This window comes from Symphalangus syndactylus, chromosome 1 (assembly GCF_028878055.3).
Source record: "Symphalangus syndactylus isolate Jambi chromosome 1, NHGRI_mSymSyn1-v2.1_pri, whole genome shotgun sequence".
In the NCBI taxonomy this organism is placed as follows: Eukaryota; Metazoa; Chordata; class Mammalia; order Primates; family Hylobatidae; genus Symphalangus; species Symphalangus syndactylus.
In genome coordinates, this window is record NC_072423.2 from 152202605 (window position 1) to 152218192 (window position 15588).

General features: G+C 43.5%; 1 long non-coding RNA gene across 1 annotated transcript in view; it reads right to left on the bottom strand.

Moving 5' to 3' along the window:
- Positions 1-215: 215 nt before the first annotated feature.
- LOC134731951 (uncharacterized) overlaps positions 216-15588 on the bottom strand; it is a 39222-nt gene continuing 23849 nt past the window's right edge. The window contains exons 2-3 of the long non-coding RNA XR_010114695.1: positions 8074-8216; positions 216-397 (exon numbers count right to left, since the gene is read on the bottom strand). This is a non-coding gene — a long non-coding RNA (uncharacterized lncRNA). The remainder of the gene's footprint in view (positions 398-8073; positions 8217-15588) is intronic.

Sequence of the window (15588 nt, forward strand, 5' to 3'; positions counted from 1 at the left end):
AACCTCTTAATATCGTTGTTTCGCATTATAATCAAAATGCTACATTCAGCCAGCACTTCAGAGCAATTAGTAGGCTATAAAGTATTTGGTCATCACAGAACCAATGCATTAATTGTCTGTAATTAACCTCATTCATAAGAATGGAATATGAAAAAAGTATAATTTAACTACAACTTGTATCAGTTGAAATTAGTTTTTGCTTGATATAACACTTGGTTGCTTTCTCTTGCAAAGGGATTTTGTAAGTAAGCATTTTGGCGTGAGTGTGGCAAGGTACCCCAAATTCATTAAAGACTCAATCTCCTTCGGGCTGTCAGCTCTACAGTCTCTAGCTTGTGGTCCTTATACTCACGGTCCAAGACGTCTGGTGCTCCAGTAATCTCTTCCATGGTTCAGGCTGGCAGCAAAAGAGAAAGAATAAACAGAACAGTTTCAGAGCCTTGCTCTATCGCCCAGGCTGGAGTGCAGTAGCACAATCTTGGCTCACTGCAGCCTCCGTCTTCTGGGTGAGAGCAATTTTCGCTCCTCTGCCTCCTAAGTAGCTGGGATTACAGGTGGCTGCCACCATGCCCAGCTAATTTTTGTATTTTTAGCAGAGATGGGGTTTCACCATGTTGCCCGGGCTGGTCTCGAGCTCCTGACCTCAGGAGATCCGCCTACCTCGGCCTCCCAAAGTGCTGGGATTACAGGCGTGAGGCACCACACCCTGCCAGAACACTTTCTTTATAAGACTTCTCAGAAGACTATGCAGTATTTTGACTTACAACTCTATGACAAGTACTTAGATACCTGACCGAGTCAACTTCAAATGATACTAGGAAATGTCATCTTTTAACTGGACTGCCGTGCACCAACCAAAAATTGAAGATATATTACTACAGAAAAAAGAGAGACTAAATAGGGAAAAGAAATTTGTATTTCTTGCCACTCTCTTAACATAAATAATATCACACTGATTGAAAGATGCTACAGCTCTGTCATAACACTGAATTCTGTTAAAAGATAAAGCAGATAAAAATCTGATTTAAAAATATAAAACCCTTTTCAATCCATATGGTATATCATCAGGATTTCAAAAATAAAGTTTGAGCTGGGCGAGGTGGCTCATGCCTGTAATCCCAGCACTTTGGGAGGCCGAGACGGGTGGATCACGAGGTCAGGAGATCGAGATCATCCTGGCTAATATGGTGAAACCCCATCTCTACTAAAAATACAAAAAATTAGCTAGGCATGGTGGCGGACGCCTGTAGTCCCAGCTACTCGGGAGGCTGAGGCAGGAGAATGGCGTGAACCCGGGAGGTGGAGCTTGCAGTGAGCCGAGATTGCGCCACTGCACTCCATGCTGGGTGACGGAGCGAGACTCCGTCTCAAAAAAAAAAAAAAAAATGCATTTGAATGCTAAAAGACACTCCACCAGCACCATGGCAGTTTACAAATGCCATAGCAACATCCAGAAATAACCCTATATGGTCTAAAAGCGGAGGGACCTTAGTTCCGGGAAATCCTCACCCCTTTTCTGGAAAACTCCTGAATAATCTACCCTTTGTTTAGCATATGATCAAGAAATAACCATAAAAATAGCCAACCAGCAGCCCCGAGAGCTTTACTTCTCTAATAAACTTGGTTTCACTGTATTCTGTGGGCTCACCCTGAATTCTTTATTGCTCGAGATCCAAGAAGCCTCTCTGGGGGTCTGGATCAGGACCCCTTTCTGGTAAAAGCCTCCTGTCTCCAAAAGTATTTCAATTTGTGCTGAGGAATAAGTTAAATAAATTCTTTAGCTTTTAATATATTCACAATACAAGAACTCTCAATATAATGATAAAAGAAAATCCACAAGGCAGTATGTGATTTTTTTCTTGGCCAATCAAATGTTAACAAACAGTAAGTGTTATAAGTGATGGCATGTGGTTCCAGTGACGAGGAGGTAATAGCTAAGCTGTAACTAAAGGAAGAAAAAGTCTGAGAAAGAATGGGTAAGAAAATCTAGATTGCAGATTTAGGAGTTAACGTTCATCAAACGCTGCTATGCAGCAGGCACTTTATTAGGCACTTGGCATAATATATGAGAGAAAGATCATCTCATTTTCAGATGAGGAAGCTGAAGCTCACATAAGTAATTTCCCACTGTTGAACAGCCAGCTAGTAGAGGAAGCAGAACTTGTCTTCAACAGTGTTCCAAAAGCTACGCTCTTTCCACTGCAGAATTCTACATGGGGAGTTGCATAAACACATTTTAATCCAAGCCTCACCAGCTGGGAGGTTCTGGATGAGGTCACATTTATATGCAGATTTCACTACTTCAATGAACCTATCACTCACTCATTGAAGAATTCTAATTTATTTATTTATTTATTTTTGAGATGAAGTCTCACTCTGTCGCCCAGGCTGGAGTGCAGTGTCACGATCTTGGCTCACTACAACCTCCGCCTCCCACATTCAAGTGATTCTCTTGCCTCCGCCTCCCAAACAGCTGGGATTACAGTATTACAGGCGCTCGCCACTGCACTGGGCTAATTTTTTTTTTTTTTTCAGTAGAGATGGGGTTTTACCATGTTGGCCAGGCTGGTCTTGAACTCCTGACCTTAGGTAATCCACCTGCCAGTGCTGCTTCCCTACACTGGTCTCTACCACCTGAGAACACTGGGCCACCACCGCCCTTGACTGCTCCTTGTGGGCTTTAGCGCACAGCCTGTCTGCCATAATTCTTTCAATCTCGACAGTGCAGCAGTTTCTTTTAAGACGACTGCTTCTCCCTTTCTATATTATGTCAGCTGGTTTGGGGCCACAAGGGGGGCAGTGATTCCATGGCATAGCAAAGTTGATTGGTACATCAGCTGATTGAGTACTATGTGTGTTTCATTCATTCAAATATTTATCAGGGGCCTCTGTGTGAGGAGGAGGTGAACAAGACCTATGAACTTGGTTTTTACACAGAGACAGTTAGCTATTATTTTAATGAGAGGAGGCAGACAATGAGCATAATAATTGCTAATTGTGGTAAATGCTATTAGGAAAATAAACAGAGGGCTGTGATAGGAAATAATGGCAGGCAGTAGGGAAGAGGTGGTAGGGATTGTTTGCATGGAAAGCATTGGAACATCAAATAAGATAGCGATTTCTTTTTGCAAACACAGCTTTGTTGGTTGGTTTAAACTCCCCAGGGCAATCACTCATACCAGGAGAGCTGAGCAGACTATAAAATAAAAAAGCAGCTCTGAGGCCTTACCCAGCACCATTATTTTCCTCTAATGCCCATGCACGGTTGCAGAATCCGCCTCATCCTACCAACCTCCTTCATCTCTGCAGGTCAGTGGTTCTGAAACCTGACTGAGGCAGGGCGCAGTGGCTCATGCCTGTAATCCCAGCACATTGGGAGGCTGAGGCCAGTGGATCATTTGAGGCCAGGAGTTCACGACCAGCCTGGCCAACATGGCAAAAATCCTCCATCTCTGCTAAAATAAAAATAAATAAATAAAAGTAAAAAATAAAAATAGCCAGGCATAGTGGTGCCCGCCAGCAGTCACAGCTACTCAGAAAGCTGAGGCACAAGAATTCTTGAACTTGGGAGGAGGAGATTGCAGTGAGGTAAGAATACGCCACTGCATTCCAGCCTGGGAAACAGACTAAGAGTGTTTCAAAAAAAAAAAGAAAGAAATCTGACTGAGTAATCAGAATCCCTGGGAGATGTTTTAAAAATTTAGATGCCTGGGCCCTGCCTCTAGAGATTAGAGTTACTGGATTTTGGATGGGTCTTAGGCATGAATATGTTTGGAAGGTTCCCAGGTGATTCTAATATGTAGATTGAGTTATGAATCACTGCTGGATAGCAGTGATTGTCAAACTGGAGCATGCATCAGAATTTTCTAGAGGGATTTGCTATTGTTCTGCTCACTGGTTTCCCTAATCTTGCCCTAAGGAAATGGCCTGGCTGCCTCACTAAGCCTCCTGGCAGGCTCCTGATTTTGTTATCTGTGGTTTTCATACTCAGTGCAGGGCGTCTTCATCGTTAACGGGCATAAGAATCTCCTGGGAATCTTGTTAAAACGCAGATTCTGGGTGGTCGCCAGAGGCTGTGGGAGTAAGAAATGGGGGTTGTTTAATGGGTATAGAGTTTCATTTCTGCAAGATGAAAAGAGTTCTGGAGATAGGTTAGACAATCATGTGAATGCAATTAACACTTCTGAACTGTACACTTAAAGACGGTAAATTGTATGCTATGGATATTACATTTTACTATGATGTTTTAAACACGCAGATTCAGTAGGTTTGGGGCTGGGTCTGAGATTCTGAAGTTTTTGTAAGTGCCCAATTAGGCTCTTGCTGTTGTCCCAGGGACCACACTTGAAGTAGTGAGGGTATAAGGTGCACCAGGACTACCTGGGGGAACTTGGTTTAATGAAGATTCTCCATCCCTGTCTCAGAGATCTTGATTCAACAAGTCTGAGCTCTCCGGGGTAGGTGCTCTGAATTCACTTTGAGAAACAATCTTCTCTGGGCTTCACCTCCAAGGTCAGATAGGGCGACAGATCATTTACAGATGGGAACTGATTCTGACATTTAATTTCTTTTTCAACACTCCAAGTTTCTCTGTGTTTAGTGCTCTATGGAGCCAGCGGCCCACCCTTGTTCAGCGAGCTAGAAATGGAAAAAATTATTCATTGGAAAAGGAAGTAAGTGTCAGAATCGAATCACCCACTGCCCACTTTTGCAGGCTGTGGGTTTAGAGTTGCCCTGGAGCTCCTGGAATACCATATCCTCCAGCAGATCAACCTCAGGGGTCCACAGTGTGCCACACCTCACCAGGTATCCCCCAGGCCCCCAGTGCTGTTACCAACCCACCCCCAACACCATCTCCAGTTCATAGCAAGACCCAATAACCAACCAATCCAAACCTACTCCCGGTAAGTCTCAGAGCCACAGAGTCACTCAAAGACACACAAAGTACTCTTTATATGCACCTGCTACATGACCGGACCTCAGCCCTCTCATCTCATTTGTCAACAACTGTGAGGCATTTGCTGTTATCACCATTTTATGGGTGAGAAAACAGGAGCTCTGCTAAGATAGGTAATATTTCCCAAGTCATAGAGCCTGTGGGTGACAGAGCCAGGAATTGAAAGTAGCTTTTTCTGGCGAGAATGCTCAGGCTCTTTACACCGTGGAGACCTGTTTCCACAGCCCAGGAATCTGGGCCAACAGTGGGTTGCAGCCCAGGAGCACTGATTAGCATTTGAGCTGTGGCCTGGATGCCGGGAAAGCGTCCCCCGTTCAAAGTCGCATCTCTGGTGCTCACTGTCCCCAGCGAGAAGCTCTTATAGGAGGATCTCTATGTGGAATAATTTGCATTAACGGATAAACGAGGCTTAGCCTTCCCTAACAAGTAATGAAGTTTTTAAAAGAGAAACTTGAGCCCGTGATTGCTAGAATGTGAGGGAAATCCATGGGCCTGTGTGGGGGGGATGCGGTGTTCAGGGGTGTCAAGGGACTCTCCTCTTACATAAGATCTTTGAAACAGAAAGGGACCCTTTTTTGGTTCTCTTTTTCTTTGTTTCAGGAGAAGTTTCCATAAAGCAAGTATAAACATGGTTTAATATAAATTCCCACATGTCAGTTTACAAATTTCTTTTTCATTTAACACCCTCCGTCACCTTGTTCGAAGGAGGAACTGAAGATGAGATTGTTAGAACACAGATCTATGTATTTATACAGCAGTTACTGGGCACCTTTTTACCAGATTCCGAGCTCAAGCTTCAAAGCTTGAAAAATAAAAATCAAAATAAAATGCTTGGCTCCAAAAAACTCAGTCTCTGATGGATATATACAGTTGACCCTTGATCAACACAGGTTTGAACGTGAGTCAAAATCTACTTATATGTGGATTTTTTGTCCAGTAAAATTTACACTGAAGGTTGGGCATGGTGGCTCACACCTGTAATCCCAGCACTTTGGGAGGCCGAGGGGGGCGGATCGCTTGAGGTCAGGAGTTTGAGAGCAGCCTGGCCAACTTGGTGAAACCTCATCTCTACTAAAAATAAAAAAAGTAGCCGGGCATAGTGGCATGTGCCTATAATCCCAGCTACTCGGGAGGCAGAGGCTCGAGAATCACTTGAACCCGGGAGGGAGAGGTTGCAGTGAGCCAAGACTGCACCACTGCACTCCAGCCTGGGTGACAGAGAAAGCCTCTGTCTCCAAAAAAAAAAAAAAAAAAGAAGTACACTGAGTGTGCCTGACTCTACTGCTCTCCCTTCCTTCCACCTCTTCCACCTCTTCTGCCTCTGCTACCCACCCACCCCACCGCAAGACCAACCCCTCCTCTTCCTCCTCTTCCTCAGCCTAGTCAACAGGAAGACAACAAAGATAAAGATCTCTATGATGATCTCCTTCCACTTAATGAACAGTAAATACATTTGTTCTTCCTTATGATTTTCTTAGTAACATTTTATTTTCTCTAGCTAGCTTACTTTATTGTAAAAATATAGTATGTAATACATGTAACATGCAAAATATGTGTTGATCAACTGTGGATGCCATCAGTAAGGCTTCTGGTCAATGGGACGCGATTACTAGTTACATTTTGGAGGAGTTAAGTTATATGCAGATTTTTGACTGTGCAGGGGGTCGATGCCCCTAACCCTTGAGTTTTTCAAGAGTCAGCTGGAATTGTCCTGGGTGCTGAGGTAGCTCGCAAGAGGAAACAATAAAATATCATGAAGAGACATTTTAGCTGAGACTTGGTGTTACTGGAAAGGGGTCCCAATCAGACCCCAAGAGAAGGTTCTTGGGTCTCACACAAGAAAGAATTCAGGGCGAGTCCATAGAGTAAAGTGAAAGCAAGTTTATTAAAAAAGTAAAGGAGTAAAGAATGGATCGTCCACAGGCAGAGCAGCAGCTTGAGCTACTCAACCAAGGACACTTACATTCTTCTTGATTATATGCTAAACAAGGGGTGGATCATTCAAGAGTTTTTTGGCAAAGAGGTGGGCAATTCCTGGAACTGAGGATTCCTCCCCTTTTTAGACCAGGGTAACTTCCTAATGTTGCCATGGCATTTGTAAACTGTCTGTGCACTGGTGGTAATGTCTTGTAGCATACTGATTCATTATAATTACTTTATAATGAGCAGTGAGGACAACCAGAGGTCAGTTTTTTGCCATCATGGTTTTGGGGGATTTTGACTGGCATCTTTACCACATGCTGTTTTATCAGCAAGGTCTTTGTGACCTGTATCTTGTGCCGACCTCCTATCTCATGGTGTGACTCAGAATGCCTAACTGCCTGGGAATGCAGCCCAGTAGGTCTCAGTCTTATTTTACCCAGCCCCCGTTCGAGGTGGCACAGCTCTGGTTGGAATGCCTCTGACCTAAGGATGGCAAATCTAAGAGTTTACTAGGCCAGCAGGCAGGGGCAAGAACCTTCTGGGAGGAAGGTCAGGGAAGGGCACTTGAAAGCCCACGGCAAATGGTTTTCTATGGAGCTAGGGGCTGCATGAAGACGCAGCAGGGTGCAGAACCAAACCAGCAGGCAGTGTCAGACTGAACCCCTAGCGAGGTTTTAGCAATAAATGAAAGTATCATCATACAGAGGTATTAGCAGAGGTGAGCAGACTGGGTGAGACTAAGGCCCCTCAGATGGCCAGGCAACACTCTGGGTCTGGGACAGTGAGGACCCAAAGGGGAAGGGATCCTGCTGGGGTCACGTAAGACCCTGGGGTTTGCTTTCACTTAAGCCTCATAATACACCTCGTAGGAGCTGATCCCTCCAATGTGGGATCTGAGACTCAACAGCAATGCCAAAGAAACTCCAAAGGAACATATCAACAAGCAACTGCCAGAATTTGAGTCTGAAAAATAATGATGCCTTAATAACAAGTAGAAAGACTACAATTTAGGTTTTAAAAGTATTAATGCACCAGAAGTAATATTGGAGTCAGTTAAAGGTTTTGGTGTTGTTTTTTTTAACCTCCTCTCTCAATAGCTTTGCTGGCTATTTCTGAAAGTGCTAATAATGACACTAAGGGGTGTTAACTCAGCACATAATACATGCAGCGCGTTTGCCAAGTGCCATGCTCACCCTTTTTTGGGCAGGAACTCCCGGCACCGCTCCTTTCAGCTTCCTTTCAGCTCTGCCAAAGATTCTGTCTCAGCAGCTTTGGATGGAGTTTTCAGGCTTCCTGGCAGCGTCCATGGGACCATGAGGTCAGGGTGGCCTGATTCCTGTTTGCCCAAACACAGGAGAGCACTGTATTTTTTTCAACCTGTTTTTTAACTGTTGCTATAGACAGTAGGAATTTACTTCCACCCACCCTTCCCCACCGCACACCCACACACGCAGCACAGCAATAGTCACATGACATTTGCGAAAGAGTCTTTAAGTCATTTGGCCCTCAGAAGATTACTTGTGTCATGGAGAAAGGCCTTTGCTCCAGATGAAATCACAGAGTGTTGGAACGGGACTAGACCTTAGATTCCACTTTGTACTTGAGAAAACTCAGGCCCAAATGGGTTAAGTAACTTGGATCTGGTCAGCCAGCTAGTTAGTGGCAAAGCTGAACTCACGAATCAAATGTAACTTTCAGCCAAGGCTTTCCCGTTATACCTCCTCTTAACTTCCTATCAAGCCATTTAAAAGAGAAGTGACTGGAGACACAAAATAAGGGCAATAGAGCTAATCACTTAATAATCAATCACCCTGATCCCTTGATAAGTGGTAAAGGTCAAATTCCTCTGAAATGTTTCATAGGGAAAGTTTCTACTGAACCATACTAGTTTGGTCAGATATTTCTTCTTCGATTCTGCAACCATCTCTAAACAAATGCCCAGAGAGAAGCAAAATTTCAGTCCAAAAAGGCAGAAGCCTCTTGCCAATCTGAGCATTTAAGGCTCCAAAAATTGTGTCAGATAATAGATGTTAAGAGCACTTACACTCCAGAAGTTTGGGAATCTGCATACACTTAAAAAAAAATTTTTTTAATGGGGTTTTGCCCTGTTACCCAGGCTGGAATGCAGTGGCATAATCATAGCTCACTGCAGCCTCGACTTCCCAGGCTCAAGTGGCCCTCCTCCCTCAGTGTCCCAAGTAGCTGGGATTATAGGTGTGTGCCACCATGCCCAGTTAATTTATATATATATGTATTTTTTATTATTTTTTTTTTTTGCAGAGATAGAGTCTTCTTATGTTGCCCAGGCTGGTCTTGAACTCCTGGTCTCAAGAGATCCTCCATCCTTAGCCTCCTAAAGTGCTGGGATTACAGCTGTGAGCCACCACGACTGGCCTGCATATACTTTTAAAATATTAAACTTTCTGGCTGGGCGCGGTGGCTCACGCCTGTAATCTCAGCACTTTGGGAGGCGGAGGAGAACGGATGGCCTGAGGTCAGGAGTTCGAGACCAGCCTGACCAACATGGAAAAAACCTGTCTCTACTAAAAATACAAAAAATTAGCTGGGCGTGGTGGCGCACGCCTGTAATCCCAGCTACTAGGGAAGCTGAGGCAAGAGAATCACTTGAGCCTGGGAGGCGGAGGTTGTGGTGAGCCGAGATCATGCCATTGCACTCCAGCCTGGGCAACAAGAGCAAAACTCCGTCTCAAAAAAAAAAAAAAATTGATCTTTCCAGAAAACTGGAACCACGTCATGGAGAATACATTTTTGTATTTTATATACCTGCTGCACAAAATTCATCTTGTCCGTTTTAATCTAAAATCCATGTAGCAAACTGTCCTTTACTAAAATGACTTTGCCCTGAATCAAAATCAGCTGACGCCAAGGAGCTTGAGGCCTCACATGGGAAGGAAGTGATCCTTTAAAAACCAGGTCTCCTGTAAACAGAGGACGCTAAAACTGTAAAAGAAGGCTACCCAGTTAAGTCTTTGCATTTCATACTCTATTCTGCCACATTCCAAAAAAAGGATTTCACGCCATCAGGAGGCATGTTCCATAATCAAAGAAAATGTAACTATTTCTCTTTTGAAAATTATGATATGATTTTATATATGCTTGCTTGCTAACACCACCAGAATTAGTTTTAGTTTCTTAATTTGTCAGAATTATGGTACAGCATAATGAGCTAGTTTTTTGCTTGTTTGTACTATGATGTATATCATCTAAGAAAGAATGTCCGGACTACTATTCGAACTCATTTATTCTACTTCCAGGAATTCCTCCTAAAGAAATATTTCAAAAGAGAAAAAATGCAAACCACGCAGAGATGTTTATAACCAACTTTATTTATGATAGCAAAAAGCAAGAATGAGTAACAAGTAGATAATGGTTAAATAAACTGTGACAGCAACTCAGAGTAATATGCAACTGTTACAAGTGATACATAGAAAAACACAACAGAAGCAATTACGTGTAACTATTATGTCTCATAATTGTATACTTTAGAGTTTACGAATTGTTTTTGTATTACCATACTTCACTTGTTTTTCACAACAGCCCTGTGAAATAAAAGCAATTATCTCCATTTGCTGACAGGAAAATAGACGAGTGGAGGTGAAGTTGTTTGTCTGGGGTCACTCATGAAATATTCAACATGTTGACCACAACTATCTAAAACCATAGGCACATAGATCAAGAATGGAAATAACATAATAAGTTGCAGCTAGTTACTCCATTAAAGCAGTGGTTTTCTCCGTGAGTACATGTGTATGTGTTTTTTGTAAAACTTCTTTAAACACCGAATAGCTCGAAGATGATTTATCCTAATCGTTGAAGTTCTTCAGCTTTCTTATGAAACATCAAAATCTTGAGATTACCTATGATATAAGTTCTCCTTGCTTTTGAAGATACACACAAATCATGTTATTTCAGGGCTTGCATTCCCAGGCAGAAAGGAAGATTCTCAGCGCGGCCAAACAGCAAGTGGCTTTTACATCTGGTCTGCCCACTGTATCCCCAATTCCAACACTGCTATGGCCACAAAGGAGCCCTCCCCACTCCATCTTGCTGGAGGCATTCACTTGTAGACCCACTAAGAGATTCCTCTCTGAAAATTAAGGCCTTGGAGTCCTTCGCAGCTGGATGTTTCCAGAAGTGTTTTCAGGAGAAGTGTCTTGCAGTACCCAGAATGACTTGATGGGTATATGTGATAAAGTTCTCTGCTTGGGCTCCTGTTTTATTGTGACAAATCTACCCTCATCGATACGTTGATCCCCCTGTGATATGGTTTGGTTGTGTTCCCACCCAAATCTCATCTGGAATTGTAGCTCCCATAGTTCCCATGTGTTGTGGGAGGAACTCAGTGGGAGGTAATTGAATCATGGGGGTGGCTTTTTCTCATGCTGTTCTTGTGATAGTGAATAAGTCTCAAGAGATCCGATGGTTTTATAAAGGGCAGTTCCCCTGCACACACACATGCTATCTTGCCGGCCACCGTGTAAGACACACCTTTGCTCCTCCTTTGCCTTCTGCCATGATTGTGAGGCCTCCCCACCCATGTGGAACTGTGAGTCCATTACATCTCTTTTTCTTTATAAATTACCCGGTCTCCGATATGTCTTTATTAGCGGTATGAGAATAGACTAATACACTGTTTCTCCTTTTTCTCTCTCTTTTTTTTCTCTTTCTTTTTTTTTTTTGAGTTGGAGTCTCGCTCTGTCTGTTGCACAGGCTGGAGGGTGGTGGTGTGATCCCAGCTCACTGCAACCTCTGCCTTATGGGTTCAAGCAATTCTCCTGCCTCAGCCTCCCTAGTAGCTGGGATTATAGGCGCATGCCACCACACCTGGTTAATTATTTTTGTGTTTTTAGCAGAGGCAGGGTTTTACCACGTTGGCCAGGCTGGTCTCGAACTCCTGACCTCAGGTGACCCACCCGCCTTGGCCTCCCAAAGTGCTGAGATTACAGGCATGAGCCACCGTGCCCGGCCCTCAGTGTCTTTTCTAGGACACAAGCATCCCCCATGGGGAACACTCACTCTAATTCAAACACCTCTAAAGCTGGAACAACCAAAGAAGAAGGCAGAGCACTGTTCCTTCTTGTCAACACAGAAACTGATGTTCACTCTCATCCAGATCATACCTTCTCCATGACAGCATGAACAATTTCTGTTTGAAAATGATCTTTATGCCGGGCGTGGTGGCTCATTCCTGTAATGCCAGCACTTTGGGAGGCCAAGGAGGGTGGATCATCTGAGGTTGGCAGTTCAAGACCAGCCTGACCAATATGGGGAAACCCTGTCTCTACTAAAAATACAAAAAAATTAGCTGGGCATGGTGGCCCATTCTTGTAATCCCAGCTACTCAGGAGGCTGAGGTAGGAGAATCGCTTGAACCCGGGAGTTGGAGGTTGCCGTGAGTGGAGATCACGCCATTGCACTCCAGCCTGGGCAACAGGAGTGAAACTCCTCAAAAAAAAAAAAAAAAAAAAAGAGAAACAAAATGATCTTTAAAGGATTACTGCCTGGCTAAAACTTGATTGTAAACACAAATATAAACAGAGGAACTAAAACTCAGAAGCAATATTCACTTAGAAATGGGCATCCAGAGGACACTCTGTGTGTGTGTGTGTGTGTGTGTGTGTGTGTGTGTTTGTGTTTAAAATTCTCAGGTCTTATGGACTGACAATCCTTCAAGGACCCCAGTTTGAAAAGCATTGCTCTAACCTCACAGCCTTTTGGCTGCAGCCCTCTTTCTCTCCTTCCTTTCAGAATCAAGCATTGTAAAGAATTGTCTGGGCATGGTGGCTCATGCCTGTAATCCCAGTATTTTAGGAGGCTGAGACCAGCCTGGCCAACATGGTGAAATCCTGTCTGTACTAAAAACACAAATATTAGCCAGGCTTGGTGGCACATGGCACCTACTCAGGAGGCTGAGACAGGAGAATAGCTTGAACCTGGGAGGCGGAGGTTGCAGTGAGCCGAGATCACACCACAACACTACAGCCTGGGTGAGAGTGAGAAAAAAAAGAATTGTCCCCAGACATGATCTCTACTTCTTACTCTGAAGCATTTTGGCATTAGCTCCAATCGTTCCACTGAAATGGTCCATCCAGCTACTCCTTTTGAGAAATTGATGGACACAGTTCCGTACTTGCTTACAGCATTATTGTGTAGCTTTTTAACACTCTTGACCTTTCTCTATTTTTCTCTTGTCTTCACGTCCGAATAGGTGGTCCCCTCGACTATCTGCCCCATAGCTCCTCAGACCTTACATTTCATGTACACCATCCTGGGGTAAGTCATTAGCCAATGACAGATGGGAAGTGGTGATAAATACTAGGACTTCCCCACCCTCAAGTGGGACAGCTCACAGGTCCACGTTCCTCACTATTTCCAAGATTTCCCCAGAAATTAAACTCCAGTCGCCCACAAGGGTAACTTGCTAACAACCACTTGTTTGGTTTCTTCTCTTTTCTGTCTCACTTCCCTACCACACTTTCTTGGGATCATTTCCCAAATAAACGGCTGGCATTCAAATTATTCTTTCAAGATCTGCTTTTCGGGGAACTCCAAAATTCTTTCTGGGAATTCTTTCTTCTGAATTTTTTTCCAAGAAGTCACTAGTCCTTTGGTATGCCCAACCAGAAGGACCTGGGTGATATAGCATGCAATGGCCAACTGTAAGGGGATAGAGCATCACAGAGAAGGTTGGAAGGATGGATCTGGGGGAAATGGGCTGTAGATGATGGACATATTAGGCCAGCATCTTTAGAGGCACACATGCTACCCTACCACACTTCTTTGGTAGAATTATGTGTGGCCATTGATCTATGTGTGCCCCTAGGATTTATTCGGTCTGCATGCATTTTCTGATTTTTCTATAATAGCTACATTTTGCTTTTGCAATAGGAAATAACATCATGGCCAGTCACAGTGGCTCACATCTGTGATCCCAGCACTTTGGGAGGCCGAGGTGGGAGGATCACTTGAGTCTAGGAGTCCAAGACCAGCCTGGGCAACATAGACTCCCATCTCTACAAAGAAATAAAAAATTAGCCAAGCATGGTGGTGTGTGCCTGTAGTCCTGGCTACTCAGGAGGCTGAGGCAGGAGAATTGCTTGAGCCCAAGGACTCAAGGCTGGAGTGAGCCATAATCTCACCACTGCACTCCAGCATGGGTGACAGAGCAATACCCTGCCCCCCCGAAAAAATAAAAAAAAAAAAAGAAAGAAAAAACAAGAAGAAAAAAATGAACGAAAAATATATATAAAGATAAAAATCATGCTTTTAAAATGAAGTCAGTCTTCTTTTTTTTTTTTTTTTTTTTTTTTTTGAGACCAAGTTTCCCTCTTACTGCCCAGGCTAGAGTGCAATGGCATGATCCTGGCTCACTGCAAACACTGCCTGCTGGGTTCAAGCGATTCTCCTGCCTCAGCCTCCTGAGTAGCTGGTAGGCACCTGCCACCACACCTAGCTAATTTTTGTATTTTTAGTAGAGACGAGGTTTTACCATGTTGCCCAGGCTGGTCTCGAACTCCTGAACTCGGGTGATCTGCTCACCTCGGCCTCCCAAAGCACTGGGATTACAGGTATGAGCCACTGCGCCCAGCCAGGATTTTGCTTTTTAGACATTGTGGTTCATTTTTCTGTACATGGGTGCACATTACACAATCTCCATAGGAGATTTTTCTCTTTTAGTAATGTAATGATCTCCCACTAGCTATGTGGCAAAATACTGGAACGCGAGGGAAAATCAGAGCATTGTTAACATTTGTCTGGACCAAATAAGCACATCTGATTTTTTTTTAAGCTATGTAAAACATACATAGCATAAAATTGTCTATTTTAACCATTTTTAGGTGTATAGTTGACTGGCATTAAGTACATTCATATCGTTTTTACAACCATCACCACCAGCCATGTGCAAAATTTTGCAGGAACAGAAAACCAAATACCACATATTCTCACTTGTAAGTGGGAGCTAAATGCTCTTCCCAGACTGAAAATCTGTACCCATTAAACAATTACTCCCCATTGCACCATGCTACTTTCTGTCTGTATGAATTTGACTCCCCTAGTTTTCTCACATAAGTGGAAGTATACAGTTTTTGTTCTTTCATGTCTGGCTTATTTCACTTAGCATAATGTCTTCAAGGTTCATCTATGTTGTAGCATGTGTAAAAATTTTATTCCTTTTAAGGGCTGAATAATATTCCATAGTGTGCATACATCACGTTTTGCTATCCATGAACAGCTAGGTTGTTTCCACCTTTTGGCTATCATGCATAATGCTGCTATAAACTTTGGTGTACAAATATCTGAGGCCTTGCGAATATGATTTTTAGTAGCCATCCCATTTCTACACATTCAGCATATGTGATGGGTATTTATTTATTATTATTTAAAAAACTTTTTTAAAGTCTTGCTCTGTTGCCCAGGCTGGAGTGCAGTGGCACGATCTCTGCTCACTGCAACCTCCTCCTCCAAGGTTCAAGTGATTCTCTTGCCTCAGCTTCCTGAGTAGCTGAAACTACAAGTGTGTGGCACCACGCCCGGTTAATTTTTGTATGTTTATTAGAGACGGGGTTTCACCATGTTGGCCAGGCTGGTCTCGAACTCCTGACCTCAAGTGATCCGCCCACCAGGCGTGAGCCACCGCGCCCGGCCCATGTTTCTCCTTTTATTGATACTTATCTTAGTTTCCTGAA